General features: G+C 31.4%; 1 protein-coding gene and 1 long non-coding RNA gene across 2 annotated transcripts in view; one reads left to right on the top strand and one right to left on the bottom strand.

Annotated features, from left to right (window-relative positions):
• The window catches only part of LOC127709932 (uncharacterized), a 100,019-nt gene that overhangs the window by 12,718 nt on the left and 71,756 nt on the right, over positions 1 to 15,545 (top strand). The window lies entirely within an intron of this gene.
• LOC127709944 (uncharacterized) lies at positions 1,956 to 6,416 on the bottom strand. The gene is made up of 4 exons (XR_007985865.1): positions 6,282 to 6,416; positions 5,271 to 5,332; positions 4,613 to 4,684; positions 1,956 to 2,152 (listed from the first exon to the last, which is right to left on the bottom strand). It is a non-coding gene; the product is annotated as an uncharacterized LOC127709944 (long non-coding RNA).

Here is a 15,545-nt window from a genome sequence, read left to right as displayed (position 1 = left end):
CATTTTTTAAAGATTTAATGTTGTAATTGAATACAGAGGGAAGAAAGAACTGATTGTGCATATTAGTTTTTAACTGATATAGATCAACATAGTTTGCTATTTATAAAGCAATGTGGGTAAAATGCTGGTCCGACTTAAATATTTAAAATAAAGTAAAACACCTTCTAAGTACATGCAAATTTCATTATATTAAACTCATATTGGTGCAATCATGTGTAGGTAATTTAGGAGATAACTGTATTGTATTTTAACCTTTTCATACATAAAACGTAGATATTACTGTCGCAAATTGAGTTTACCTAGCGACCTGTAGCAGAGCTAGGTAAACAGATAATTGCAACAGTAAAATCTAGATTTACGTCCACAAACCTTAAAATACAATACAGTTATATCCATTCTAATGCAATAGTCAATAGAGATATTGTTTCTGTTTTTTATTTGGACATATATTTGCTTAAAATAAAAATTCCACAAAATGTTGTTGACTTCTTTGGCACATAAACTTCATAGCAACATCATGACGTCATATGAATACTTCAAGTGTAAAACTGTAACATAGTATGTTTTGGGCTTTGTTTACGCTTCAAATTTGGATATAAGCTATTAAAAAGTAGTTTAAGGTAGGCGTTTTTTTTTCTTTTTCGCCTATTTATTGGGAAAATATAATGTCGTTGAATCCAATATGGCTGCTTCTTGCATCCTTTCAAGATAAATAAAATAAATCCGTCATGAATTCTTTCTGTTTGATGCTAAAGAAAATCTTTTTCTTTTTCACTTTCAATATTTAATGCCCATCACATTTCTTTGGCACTTAAGTCTGTAGTACATGCATTTTCTAGTAAGACTGCTTGCATATCAGGACAATGATGTACATTATTTGACAGCTTTTGGGCATATAGAACTGTTGCCTGATCTTTTAATGGGCCTTTCTCTAGCTTATATTCACAGCTGCCTTGAAGGAGGTGTTGATCAAGACTAATCTGGTTCTTGAACTCTTGAATGCAGCCATCCACAGAACAAATGAATGTCTGCATCTGTTGTTTTGAAGCCTGTTCTGTTCCTAAAAAGAGGATAAATAAAATAAAAATTGTTTCCCAAAAAAATAGAAAAAATCAAATTTACTACATTAACCAAGTTCAGTTCCAATTGGCCCAGTTGTATCAGAAAATGGGCCAGGTGACCTAAAAAGGACAACATTACAACATGTATAAATTTCTCTTTCAACAATGGACAGCCTGATTATCTATAATAAGATACCCATAATCCTGTAACCCACAAGCAGGGAACTTAAATGATGCATAACAATGTTTATTGAGTTTTGTGTTGGTTTTTCTCGGTTGTTATAATGATCATTGTCTTACAAGTGTGCTTAAGTTTTGTACATGACAGTTAGTAAATGAAATAATTATAAAATTACCTTCAGTAATGAGGTCATTAAAAGACATCTCTGTCCAGTCATTGAGTACTTTTAACTGCACAGAATTCTTTGTTAATTTTAAAGTCACAAGCATTCCTGAAATGAAAATTGTAATTAAAGAACCTGTATTCATTTTATTGTTTGTTAAATTGATCAATATGGAAGTTTAAAAAAAATAACCAACTTCAAGATCATGAACTCTATAGATTTTTTATGTCGTTATGATATAAAATTACATGAATTTTTATAGCATCCATTCTAGTCTAGGAGTTTGTGGTCTTTTTATCAATAGGCTCAATGCAACCTTTTTATTAAGATGATTTAATTTTGTATGTTTTAAGATGAAGTGCTGAGCTTATTGAATTTAGTATTGGTATTGCTTTTAATTGTCTTTATATACTTTTAACATCTGAACCAGGATTTCGGAGGAGGGTTGAGTACTTATAGACTTCTTTTACCCACCTGTGTACAAGCCAGACCCTGTATTTTCGGTGGTTGTGTTATGTTTAAAACTATATGTTATTTGTAATCTGTTTTTTTCTTTATATTGAATATAAAAGTAATACCTTCATCAATATTGTATGTCTGCCACATCCTCAAATAACTGCTCTCAAATCTAAAGTTGTAAAAACTTGTAATATTGGTTATTGTTTCTTTATTCTTGGTTACATCTAAATCAAGGATTGTGTCAACAACCTTCACCCTGTAACGCTTCCCGGGTACTTTATCAAGTGCCTACAAAAGATTGGATACTAAATGAATTCTGATAGACACAATATAAAACAAGATGTGCTGTGAGTCATTGCTCACTAGTGATATCCCTGCTTTTTGATAGGTAGCTATCAAACTTTCACATTGATTTGTGATAGCCTTTTTGATTTATTTTGTGAAAACTGTTTGTGACGGACAGACGGAAAGCTGATTACTATAGGACTCCTATATCTGAATAAAAAGATAAGATATCAAATAAAGTTAATGAAATATCTTATATCTAATTTATGAGATATCTTATAAAATAAATAAGATATCTTATAAACTAAACAAGAGTAGGCTCCCCACTGGTGCTAAAATATAATATTTTCATAAAGCACTTGTGACCTTGACCTTTGAATGACTAGAAACATCAAAATCAATAGGGATCTTCCTTACCTAATAAACATTCAACTGTGTAAGTTTGAAAAAATTATATGAAGATGTTCAAAAGTTAGGGTTCAGAAACTGATTTTGGACGGACGGATGCACGGACACCGGCATTTCTATGTTTCCTCAGGTGGGGGACAATAAGAGATCTTATAAAATTGTTTTATAAGATATCTTATAAATTATATCAGATGTCCTATAACATTCATTCTAATGCAACATTCGTTATAACGTACGTACGTCAAATTTCATTGGATAAAGTCGTAATTTTCAGGGTATATATAAATCTGAAGATTTGGAGCCATCAATCTATGATTTGATGGTCGCAAATATCCGTTTACTGGCCCCGCTAACGTGTCGCTAGTAAACTCAATTTGCAACCATCAAATCCATGATTGATGGCTCCAAATCTGCAAATTCAATACAGTTAGCTCCTAATTGGATATCTTGAAAATCTTATATCTTCTAAAGTTTATGAGATATCTTTATAAACTTCTTTATAAGATATCTCATGAAAGATATAAAAATATATTATCATATACTTAGACTAAATAACATATGATTTTTACCATATGATAATAGCATTACATTTACGTATATTCCATATTTTTTCAAATTGGTGCTTAGCGGTCTGATATGAAAAGTTTATCACAAACATTGCTTCGACTTTTATCACATGCCTTTCCGTAACGTTATCGCATGGCATTCCGGTAATACTTGGCAAATTCTGGAAAATACACCTCAATGGTACGTTTTCAGTGAAAAACATTACAAAGTAGGGTACAAAACAATTATTTGGATACTGGAAAGTATATTGTGTAAAATGGAAAAAAACAAAAAATAAACAAATGATAAAATAAATGCATTTTTAACATAATTAAGAAAGTTACTTTAAAAATGTATATGTATATTGTTGAATTATTTTTTTATCGTCCGTATTAAAATATACCATACTGGTTTTTTTTCTTCATTGTTGAGGCATATAATAGAAAGATTTCATATCGTTTGTACAACATTTAGGGTCTGACATCCGTGATTATCTTACCTCCTATACATTTCTAGGAATATGATTGGTTTAAAGCGTCCGCGTGGAGACTGTGTATATTTCATATTAGGTTAGTAGGGAGGCGGGGCTTATTTCATACACGGTTAGTAGTGGAGTTACGTCCATTTATATTCCATATAAGGTTAGAAGGTAGGCAGGGCTTATTTCATACACGGTTAGTAGTGGAGTTATGTCCCCTTTATATTCCATATAAGGTTAGAAAGGAGGAGGGGCTTATTTCATACACAGTTAGTAGTGGTGTTGCGTCCCTTTATAAAAAAAAAACGGTATTGAGAAAACATCTTAAAGATTTCAACAGACGAAGAAATTGATGATTAAGATTGAAACGAATTCATAAAACACATTTAAACCTAACAAGTTTTTATTGTTGGCAGCTGTTTTTGTAGGATCAATGAGAGAAGTTTCTTTATGCTAAAAGTATTGAAAACATCAGTGCTCATTTTGATAGGTCACTAGTCAAAATTTCACACGTTAAGATAGTCGGTAAGATAAATTCGTTACATAGTGTGCTAGTGACGTAATACGGTATATATGGGGTCAGTAAATTCCATATGGGGATTCGAGCTTTGCTCTCATCCCATATGGAATTTACTGACCCCATATATACCGTATTAGGTCACTAGCACACTATGTAACTTATAATATTTCACTCTTTGAACTGCTATTTTAGAACCACGTAAAAAGATCAATATATTAATCTGTTATTTTTCTCCATTGTTGAAGCATATGATAAAAAGATCATAGCATGTCATTTTTCATATCACATGTATTATCAGCCCTTGGCCAAAATCAGCCCTCAAGCCATGCGGCTCTTGGGCTGATATTAAACCTAGGGCTGATAATACATGCGATATGAAAAATGCCATGTAATAATATGATATTATACAAGATATCTTAAATACTTTTACAAGATATCTTATAAAGTCAAGTTTATGAGACATCTTATAAAGTGTATGCAATGATACTATTTTATATACAGTTATACCTACCCTCTTTCTTTAAGGTGGTAGTATTTCAGCTTCTGCAATCTTGTTCTTTGTATTTGTCTCAATAGTGTTCTCCTAAATTAAAAGAAAAGAAAAACTTTTTAAGAATATTTTAAACAAGGTACTAATTGAAATTGGAGCAATAATGAATTCTGGAATACACATGATAATATTGAAGCAAAAACCAACCTATCTTAGAGGGTTTAGTAATATATGAATGGGTTAGGGTTCAGTTGAGGTATGTTTTATACACAAACGATTTAGAAATTTACCCTTAATTTACCCTCAATTATGCATGCATGAATGCATAGTTTAACCCCTATTGGCCCTAAGTGTACATGTAAATTAGATCAATTAAAACCTTGGTTTTTATTTTAATAGATTTTTTACTAATGCTTAATGATGAAACTAGTTTACCAAATAAAATGTGCAAAAGCTTAGTGAATATAAAGACCAAATTGGAACTTTAAAGCTTAATGTTATTTCTGAATTGAAAGATCTTCTTATCCTTGTCATTGTAAAACTGAGTACATATGCAGTTTGACATGTAGTTACAATATGGATCCCATACATACATGACATAACAATAAACTCACTATTGACTATTGAGTATACATGTGTACAGGGACTCATATTTATACATGTATATGAAAAGACATACCTCCTCAACATGCTCAATACTGTTATTTCCAAATAGTTTTTCTCTACACAGTCTACAAATTGCTGTAATATAAAAGAAAATAGATACACAATTGATCTCATTCTGTGTATCACTATCAAAACTATTTAGGCCAAACTAAAAAAGATGTGTGTTTACTGTCACTTGCTGAAAAAAAAAGGCAGGTAGGTAGGGATTTTTTTTTTTTACATTGAGTCTATGGGAGCAACATTGTGACTTTAACAGTACTTAATCAAAAAAACTTTAGGGTAGGGGACAAAAATTAGGGTAAGTAGGGGGTACAGTAAACCCACATACTGTTTTGTTGGGTCATATACTGAAATTAGGATAGGTAGGTGTACAGTAAACCCACATACTTTTTTGTTGGGTCATAAACATGTACATGTATGTACATAAAAACATGAATTTTAAAACATACATGTATCTCAAGTAAAAATGAATAAAAGAAGGCTGTCCGCGCCCTTATCGGAATATAAGCCTTCTGTCGCATACATGTAGTTGTGACAACATTAGGGCTATGTTGCGGCTTCATTGCACCAACATGTTGTGGCAATGATGCTACATTAGCGTATTTCATATGCAAATTAGTTTTCTGGCACTGGTGCCAGAAAATGCTGTGGCTTCGTTGCCACAACATGTTGTGGCTTCAATGCAGATATTGCTTTTTATTTTGTATGCAAATTAGTTTTCATGCACTATTGCGGCACTAATGCCTTTAAATTCTGGCTTCCTTTAATTATTGACTAAAAAGGTAAAGTAACGTCTGACGGTCTCTGACCAGGCAAGTTTAGTGCTAAGTATACCCGAGAAAAAGTTTTAACGTTATGATTTGTTTGTGTGCTCAGGATTATTATTATAACTTTTTCTTTTAAAGAAAGTAAAGTTCTGTCCTCAAAAGTTATTCCTATATGTAATGTACTTAATTTTCCCACATTGAGGAAAAGGAAAGTTAAAATGTGTAACTCATGAACTGTAAACATGCAACATCTATACCTTCAATAACACCAACATAATTTCCATGATCCCAACAGGAGCCCCTTCACTTCAGTCAAAGGTGTTGTGTTTTGTCTGATTAGCAATCTAAATTCGTGATTATACTACATTTTTTTCCAAACAAATAGCACTTTCAAGCCGTTTTTAGAGGGTTACAAAGACACAATTGACCAAACTTCTTTCAGCATGGTCTGTAAAATTTTAGCGAGGGTTAAATTGAGAAAGGGAAGAGAAACCATGACTTATGTTTCAGAAGGTACCAATTCGCCCCATTAGATGATAGTTCGTCCCTGTTAATTAGGATTTTTTGAAAATGCTCTCCAGGTCTATCAGGAAGAAGACAATTTCCTTGATTTAATTAAATGAGAGATTGAACTTTTATATAATGCATTTAATTAATCATGTTAATCTAAGTTTACATACAAGTCTTCACAATAACAGAACACCCAATTCTTCACTAAAATCATAAGCTCAAGCAACATATGGTCCATTTCTAACACACCACCATGACCACAGTAAAAAGCTCAAACACTGGTGACATCATCAATGACATTATTAATGTTCTGGTTCTATTCTGGCATCATTTAAGTAGATTAAGAATGAGAAAATCATATGTGTGCTTTATGGCAACATTGTGGCGCTTTTTGTCATGAAAGGAAATAGCGCTGCAATGTAGCCAGAATGATGCTAGCGGCATCATTCAGCACTTATCCGGCATCAATTTTCTGGCAACCTGATCAGCAGCCGCATTGTTGCTGCAACATTTTTTATTTCATAAGGACCGGTTTGAAATGATGTGATTATCATGTACAAAACCTTACAAATCTGGTAAAGGAAAGGAAACGTGAAACAGCATTCATGTTATAATTTTTGTCTCTCAAAAACAAGATTCAAAGAACTTCACATAATTTTATGTTTTATAGTTTAAAAAAGGGGTTTTAAAGAAGTACATATGGCTGTCACATGCTAAAAACAATAAGCTTAAGGTTCATAGCCAAATGGTAGATAATATTAACCCTAAGGTTTTTTTTGTTTGTTTGGTTTTTTTTTTTTTGGGGGGGGGGGGGGTACCTGACATGCAGCTGCATTTGATTTCTTTTTTATAAGAGGTTTATCACTGTATCTTTTTTAAAGAAAAATGGTATTAGGTAAATAGTATCTACTTACATGTTCCTGTCTTTGTAACAATTCTTTGAAACATCTTGGGTGTAACATGTCGATCCACTGCTTTTGTAGTATTATGATATTTCAAAATGACATTTACTGAAGGCACACCACAATTTTTCCTTCTATATCTCTTGTTAGTTGTTTCTATGATAATATTTCTATATCACAGATCCTCAGTTGTGACGTACAATGTAATGTCAGATTTAAGTAAAGAAATTTCTGACAAAAATTTATACATGTCTCTTTTTCCAATGGAAGCATTTTCAAAAATACCTGTCGTCACTGCAATTGTCACAATTGCCTACGAAATCTTTTATGCTACACATTTTATAACAATTATTCGAAGATTATATAAATAAATACATGAAAAAAGTTAGTTACGGTAAGCAAAATAAACTATAAATACACTGTCTTAGTACAGACACAGTTCCATTGTTCTGACAATATTTTCAAAATATGAGCAAATCACACCAACTTAACCATATATATAAGTGTAGGCTAACATCACTGTGAAAAATTTATCCATTTCCCATTATGCTTGAATATAAAACATGAAGAAATTCGCAAAATAACATTGTTGTCTGCATTTGTTTACATTTTCCCTCCTGTTTTAATTTGATTCTCTACAAGAGAACTCCGTAAAGGGAGGTAATTTGATTAGGTAAATACAGGACAACTCAACTTTTCAGGATCAATTAATTTCAACACAGTCAAGTTTGCCCACTGATTTTTTTTCTTTTCTTGTATAACCTTAATCCATTCTCTCTATTCATATAATCAACAATATAAGAAATGGCTGCATTTTTTTACAACACCTGATCAAAATAGGCTCTAAAACCCCCCTTTTATTGCACTTTTTACCCTATTTTAGCTATATAGATTTTTTTTAAAGAAAGTTTACTGTTGAACACAATTTTTATTTTTTTTTTTTAAACTGAAAAAAGTTTTAAATGTCTGAATATCTATATTATTTTCTTTTTATTAGACATAATTGATCATAATTTGTAAACACTGCATTTTCCCTCTTTCTTGCCACTTTAAGTCCTGTTACCAAGGAAACGGTAAACATATGGGGCTAAGTGTAATAATATTTTTTGTTAAGCTCATGTGGCTCTATTGAACTAATAAAGTTTAAAACAAATATTTTTTAGTGCGTGCCGAAATATTTTGGTGATTACAGAGAATTGTTCTTAATGTTTAGTAGAGGAACAAGAGGGATATTAAATAATATTAGTATCCTTATAAACTTTGATGAAAGAACATGTCATGTTCATACATTGTATGTTGCAAATTTTTTTCAAGTTGATTTTTGAGGAACTTGTTTTCTACTTCCACTGGCTGTTACTGACTAATATTTTGTTACCTGGGAGAAAAAAAAATATCCCTGTAAGTGTTAATAGTTATAATTAATTGGCTTTAAACTAGCTTTCAGTAACAGTGTACTCTTAGATCAATACTCACTCAATCACATGTTTTTTCTTTTTTCTTTTTTTTATATGTACTTCTTGCCAATCTAATGAGTCAAGTCAGCCATTAAAGAGCATTAATTTCCTGTTTGGATGGATGCTTAGCACTCCTATCTACATCGATTCAAGCCATTCAAAGCAGACTTTTACATTTTATTCCTTTTTGTATGCCCCCGCCGTAGCGGTTTGGGGGGGGGGGGGCATTAAGTTTTACCCTTGTCTGTCTGTATGTACGTACATACGTACGTCCCAAAATTAGTTTCCGTTCTCTAACTTGAGTTTGCCTCAACCAAATGTTATGAAACTTATACACAATGCTTATTACCACAAAACATAGATCAAGTTTGAATTTGGGTAGTGTCACTTTTACCATTATTGAGTTATGCTATACACAATATTCATTACCACAAAACTAAGATCAAGTACAATTTTTGTTTCCATTTTCTAACTTTAGTTTGCCTCAACCAAATGTTATGAAACTTCTACACAATGCTCATTACTACATGATACAGATTAAGTACGAAATTTGGTGGCGACACTTTTACCATTCTAGTGTTATGTCCCTTTATTATCATAAAAATTGCTGAATTTTTTAGTTTGTCTCAACCAAATGTTATAAAACTTATACACAACCGTTCTAGAGTTATGCGTGTTAACAAATAGAAAAAATGCTGAATTTTAGTTTCTGTTCTCTACTTAAGTTAACCTCAACCAAATTTTATGAGACTTACACACAATGCTTATTACCACAAAACTCAGATCAAGTTCAAATTTGGGTAGCGTCACTTTTACCGTTCTTCAGTTATGTCCCTTTATAACTATATGATATGTTTACCCTTTTAGCATAAATCAGACCGTTGGTTTTCTAGTGTGGATTGCTTCACATTTTGTCATAACATGCATAACACATAAACTATGAATGGTCATTGTCTTACATCCACATCATTTGGACTGTTGAAAAGTTGTCACATTGGCAATCTTACCACATTTCCTTATTTCATTATTGTATGCAAAACAGTCTACAGAAAGATCTTTAGAAGACTAGCATTGAGAAGAGGTAAACAAATAAGGATTTATAAGGACCTCCTTCTGAATATGCATGAAATATTTGACACTGGACGTGAAACAAACAAGCAATCAATGTTATGGCTATCTATTGTAGATTTTGAAAGATATGCATATATGTATGATTCGTGTTTTACAAATGAATGGAACCTTTCCTTCATCTTTTTTCTTTCAAATCTTCTGTGTATCTAGAAGAAGGAATTATGCAAAGAAAATACCTAACCCTGGGGAAGGGGTTAGCTGAATTCTTTTAAGTTAATGTATTGTTATTTCTGGAGGGGAAGGGGTTTGCCTTTATAGGAAAAAACCTGAATTGAAATAATGTTTTTATTTTTTTATAAATTCAAATTGTGATGAAACGCACAGCAGTATATCAACATAGGAAAAAGTTTAATACCCTTCTAGATTTCAGGATTGATGTTACATTTTTGAGGGGACTTTACAAAGAGAAACAGGCATATGCATAATCAGCATGTTGTTAACAATAACAGTGTCAGTGTTCCATTGAACACAACTAAAACCAGATGCAAAATGGTGTACAAAAATGTAATAAAAAGAAACTATACCACATGCTATTATTTTCATATTGCCTTTTCAAACTGTGATATTTATCACTACTAGTATACAAAAAGGTCTTTGTTAAGCAACTTCACAAACATCATAGATTTTCTTTTAGAAACAAGATATCTGATAACTAATAATGCATTAATTTTCTAATTTGTTGGCCTAAGCATCTACTTTTTAGTCTGATTCTTGGGCCTTATTTGGATGCTAGGAGCACACATATGTTAAATCTTTTTCAAGAGCAATGTTGTGATAAAAAAGTTTCCATTTGTTATCATCCAAAATATCTAACTGTCAACTGTTCATTTTTTACTTATTATACAGGATTTCAGTTGGTTGCTATGAACAGAAACTGTTGCTAGGGAAAAATAATGTACAATATTATTTTCCATAATATATTCCAATATATGAGTCATCTTGATTAACCTGTAAAAACCTTATTTTTAAATATTTTCACCAATTTTTTTTTTAAATTCAAAATTTAATCACAATTTTCTTTGGTTGCTACGGAAATACTTCTGTTGCAGCAGCTATGAGGAAAAAAATAGACAATTTTTAAAGAAATAAAGTTTCCATTCAGATTATTTATGTACATTCAATTCTCTCATTGTTTTCTTAGAAACAAATTGATATTACAAGATTAAACCCAAAATTTAACCATTTTAATTTTATATTTGGATAAATCTGTTACCATGGCAACAATATTAAAAATTTTTTTTTAGTAAATTTTGAAGATCTGACTTAACCCTTTCCTCCATGGAAATTTTTTTTTTACATACTTGATTTGCATAGGATTTTTCATTAAAATGCTGAAAATATGCTTACTTTAATGAAATATTAACTGTACCTCTAATAGACCAGTTAGACATTTGAAATTTTTTGTCAGTTATACATTTAAGTCAGATCTTCAAAATTTACTAAAAAAAGAATTTTTAATATTGTTGCCATGGTAACAGATTTATCAAAATATAATTAAAATGGTTAAATTTTGGGTTTAATCTTGTAATATCAATTTGTTTCTAAGAAAACAATGAGAGAATTGAATGTACATAAATAATCTGAATGGAAACTTTATTTTCTTTAAAAATTGTCAATTTTTTTCCTCATAGCAACAGAAGTCATGGAAGTATTTCCGTAGCAACCAAAGAAAATTGTGATTAAATTTTGAATTTAAAAAAAAAAATTGGTGAAAATATTTAAAAATAAGGTTTATACAGGTTAATCAAGATGACTCATATATTGGAATATATTATGGAAAATAATATTGTACATTATTTTTCCCTAGCAACAGTTTATGTTCATAGCAACCAACTGAAATCCTGTATAATAAGTAAAAAATGAACAATTGACAGTTGGATATTTTGGATGATAACAAAGGGAAACTTTTTTATCACAACATTGCTCTTGAAAAAGATTTAACATATGTGTGCTCCTAGCATCCAAATAAGGCCCAAGAATCAAACTAAAAAGTAGGTGCTTAGGCCAACAAATTAGAAAATGCATTATTAGTTATCAGATATCTTTTTTCTAAAAGAAAATCTATGATGTTTGTGAAATGTTTAACAAAGACCTTTTTGTATACTAGTAGTGATAAATAACACAGTTTGAAAAGGCAATATGGAAATAATAGCATGTGGTATAGTTTCTTTTTATTACATTTTTGTACACCATTTTGCATCTGGTTTTAGTTGTGTTCAATGGAACACTGACACTGTTATTGTTAACAAAATGCTGATTATGCATATGCCTGTTTCTCTTTGTAAAGTCCCCTCAAAAATGTAACATCAATCCTGAAATCTAGAAGGGTATTAAACTTTTTCCTATGTTCATATCCTGCTGTGCGTTTCATCACAATTTGAATTTATAAAAAATAAAAACATTATTTCAATTTAGGTTTTTTTCTATAAAGGCAAACCCCTTCCCCTCCAGAAATAACAATACATTAACTTGAAAGAATTCAGCTAACCCCTTCTCCAGGGTTAGGTATTTTCTTTGCATCATTCCTTCTAGATACACAGAAGATTTAAAAGAAAAAAGATGAAGGAAAGGTTCAATTCATTTGTAAAACATGAATCATGCATATATGCATATCTTTCAAAATCTACAATAGATAGCCATAACATTGATTGGTTGTTTGTTTCATCTCCAGTGGCAAATATTTCATGCATATTCAGAAGGAGGTCCTTATAAATCCTTATTTGTTTACCTCTTCTCAATGCTAGTCTTCTAAAGATCTTTCTGTAGACTGTTTTGCATACAATAATGGAATAAGGAAATGTGGTAAGATTGCCAATGTGACAACTTTTCAACAGTCCAAATGATGTGGATGTAAGACAATGACCATTCATAGTTTATGTGTGTAATAAAGGGTTCACATGAGTTTATTTTTTTAAATAAGAGTGTTGTCCATAATGTCTTGAAAAGTCTGGTTTCAGAAGTGAAAATAAAAGTTTCTTCCAATGAAAATTAGAGGGGAAAATTCCATTGAGTTACCAAAATAATTAAATGTTCCTGCATGTTTGTTGATGAAAAAAATTGTTTGCCTACAATTTAAGTCCAAAAGAATTATTTTGTTCCTACATGTATAAATAAATATGCCCCCCTTCCCAACAGTAAATATTAAAAGGTCATCTTGTTATGCATGTTATTACAAAATGTGAAGCAATCACACTAGAAAACCAACGGCCTGATTTATGCTAAAAGGGTAAACAAAAAGATGATAGACAGCAACCAACAACAACCACGGAATAATAGGCTTCTGACTTTGGAGAGAAACATACATTTTGTGGTTGTGTGAATTATTATGATTATGAGCACACATTACTCCCCACAGAGAGGCAATAGATACCAAAGGGACATTCAAACTCATAAGTCGAAATAAACTGACAACGCAATGGTAAACAACGAAAAAGAAAAAAGACAAACAACAGTATACAAAACACAATATAGAAAACTTAAGACTGAGCAACACAAACTTGGGCAAAGATGCAAATGTGTTTTTCTATGTTGTGATATTAAACTATTGTTTCAGAAAAGGGAGAAGGTTTGGTACCATTAAAACGTTTAATCCCGCTGCAAATGTTTGCACCTGTCCTAAGTCAGGAATCTGATTACAGTAGTTGTCTGTTTATGTAGTTCATACGTGTTTCTCGTTTCTCGTTTTTATATAGATTAGACCGTTGTTTTTTCCGTTTGAATGGTTTTACACTAGTATTTTTTTGGGGCCCTTTATAGCTTGCTGTTCGGTGTGAGCCAATGCTCCGTGTTGAAGGCCGTACCTTGACCTATAATGGTTTACTTTTATAAATTGTAACTTGGATGGAGAGTTGTCTCATTGGCACTCATACCACATCTTCCTATATCTAAATAGACAACAAAACGAGGAATAAAATGTAAAAGTCTGCTTTGAATGGCTTGAATCGATGTAGATAGGAGTGCTAAGCATCCATCCAAACAGGAAATTAATGCTCTTTAATGGCTGACTTGACTCATTAGATTGGCAAGAAGTACATATAAAAAAAATAAAAAAGACAAAAAAGACAAAACATGTGAGTGAGCGAATGAGTGAGTATTGATCTAAGAGTACACAGTTACTGAAAGCTAGTTTAAAGCCAATTTATTATAACTATTAATAATTTTTTTTTCTCCCAGACTAACCAAATATTAGTCAGTAACAGCCATTAATAGGTATTTTTTTTTCTCCCAGACTAACAAAATATTAGTTAGTAACAGCCAGTGGATGTAGAAAACAAGTTCCTCAAAAATCAACTTGAAAAAAATTTGCAACATACAATGTATGAACATGACATGTTCTTTCATCAAAGTTTAGGATACTAATATTATTTAATATCCTCTTGTTCCTCTACTAAACATTAATAATAAGATGTGCTGATCAGTTTGTTGCTTAAATTTAAGGTAGCTTTTAATCAAATGAGTAACTACATTTTTACTTCTATCTCACATTTTGATTCTGTGAAACCCGAAAAACGGCGAAAATCGTGAAGAGAAAAATGCACGTATGTCTGCTCTTTTAGTCTGACATATTTTGTAAATGGGAAGTGAACCGCAAAGTTAAGGCTCTGTAATTTGTTAGTCAAATTGTTACTACTAAAATGAAGTTGTTCACGGAACCATATGCTTTTATAATTGTTGAAATAAACATCGCGGAAAAAATATTCATCATCTTTTGTTTGTGTAAACATCACTGTAAAAACGGTAAATTCTATTGGTGGGCGGGGCTTAGAATCACAACTTACGGATGCTGAATATTGTTGCATAATTCGCTATTCTCGTTAATTTAATTAAAGAACTTAAAATAATTATGATTGAAACATAAAAGTCACTTTCTATAAGCAAAAACATTGAAAGATTGTACGTTGAATGATTTTTTTGTGGTCATTATAATTTGTATGTTCCCGCCCACTTAATGACTCGCCGGAAGTCGTATAATGGGATTCCCCAAACACATGTTTACATTTTGCAAGTTGCTATATTTGTTCACTCATTGGGTCAGAAAAGAATTGTATGGACTCGACTGCATATATCCGCGTTCATTAAATTTCTGATATTTCAACGTAAGTTAAAAAAAAATGCTTTTGTTGCAATATTGTACGACTCCAAAGCGAGAAAAGCAGCAGTGAACACTCGGAGTTTCAAAATAAAGTTTCTCTTACGGAAAATAATTGTTTACGCAAACTGTATCGTAAACATTGATTATTAGGTATTTTATAACCAGTTGGTATTAATAACCAACAATAAATGTAGTTAACCTGACAATGTCAATGTTCTGAAACTTGGTTGTCAACAAGAACTTCGAAAAAAATGGCGACGGCTATTTATAAAAAAAATCAGCACGTTTAAAGTATTAATGCATTGCGAAAACAAATATTTCATCAATGAAATTCAAGTCAGATATTGTTATGAATATCATTTATATATTGGATACAAATTTTATTAAGTCTGATACAGACATTTCGTAGTCAAAGTGTTTCAACTGAAGTAC

This window comes from Mytilus californianus, unplaced genomic scaffold, assembly GCF_021869535.1.
Source record: "Mytilus californianus isolate M0D057914Y unplaced genomic scaffold, xbMytCali1.0.p SCAF_7, whole genome shotgun sequence".
Classification (NCBI taxonomy): domain Eukaryota; kingdom Metazoa; phylum Mollusca; class Bivalvia; order Mytilida; family Mytilidae; genus Mytilus; species Mytilus californianus.
Note: the sequence above shows the minus strand (reverse complement) of the source record. Positions and strands in the feature narration are given on the sequence as shown.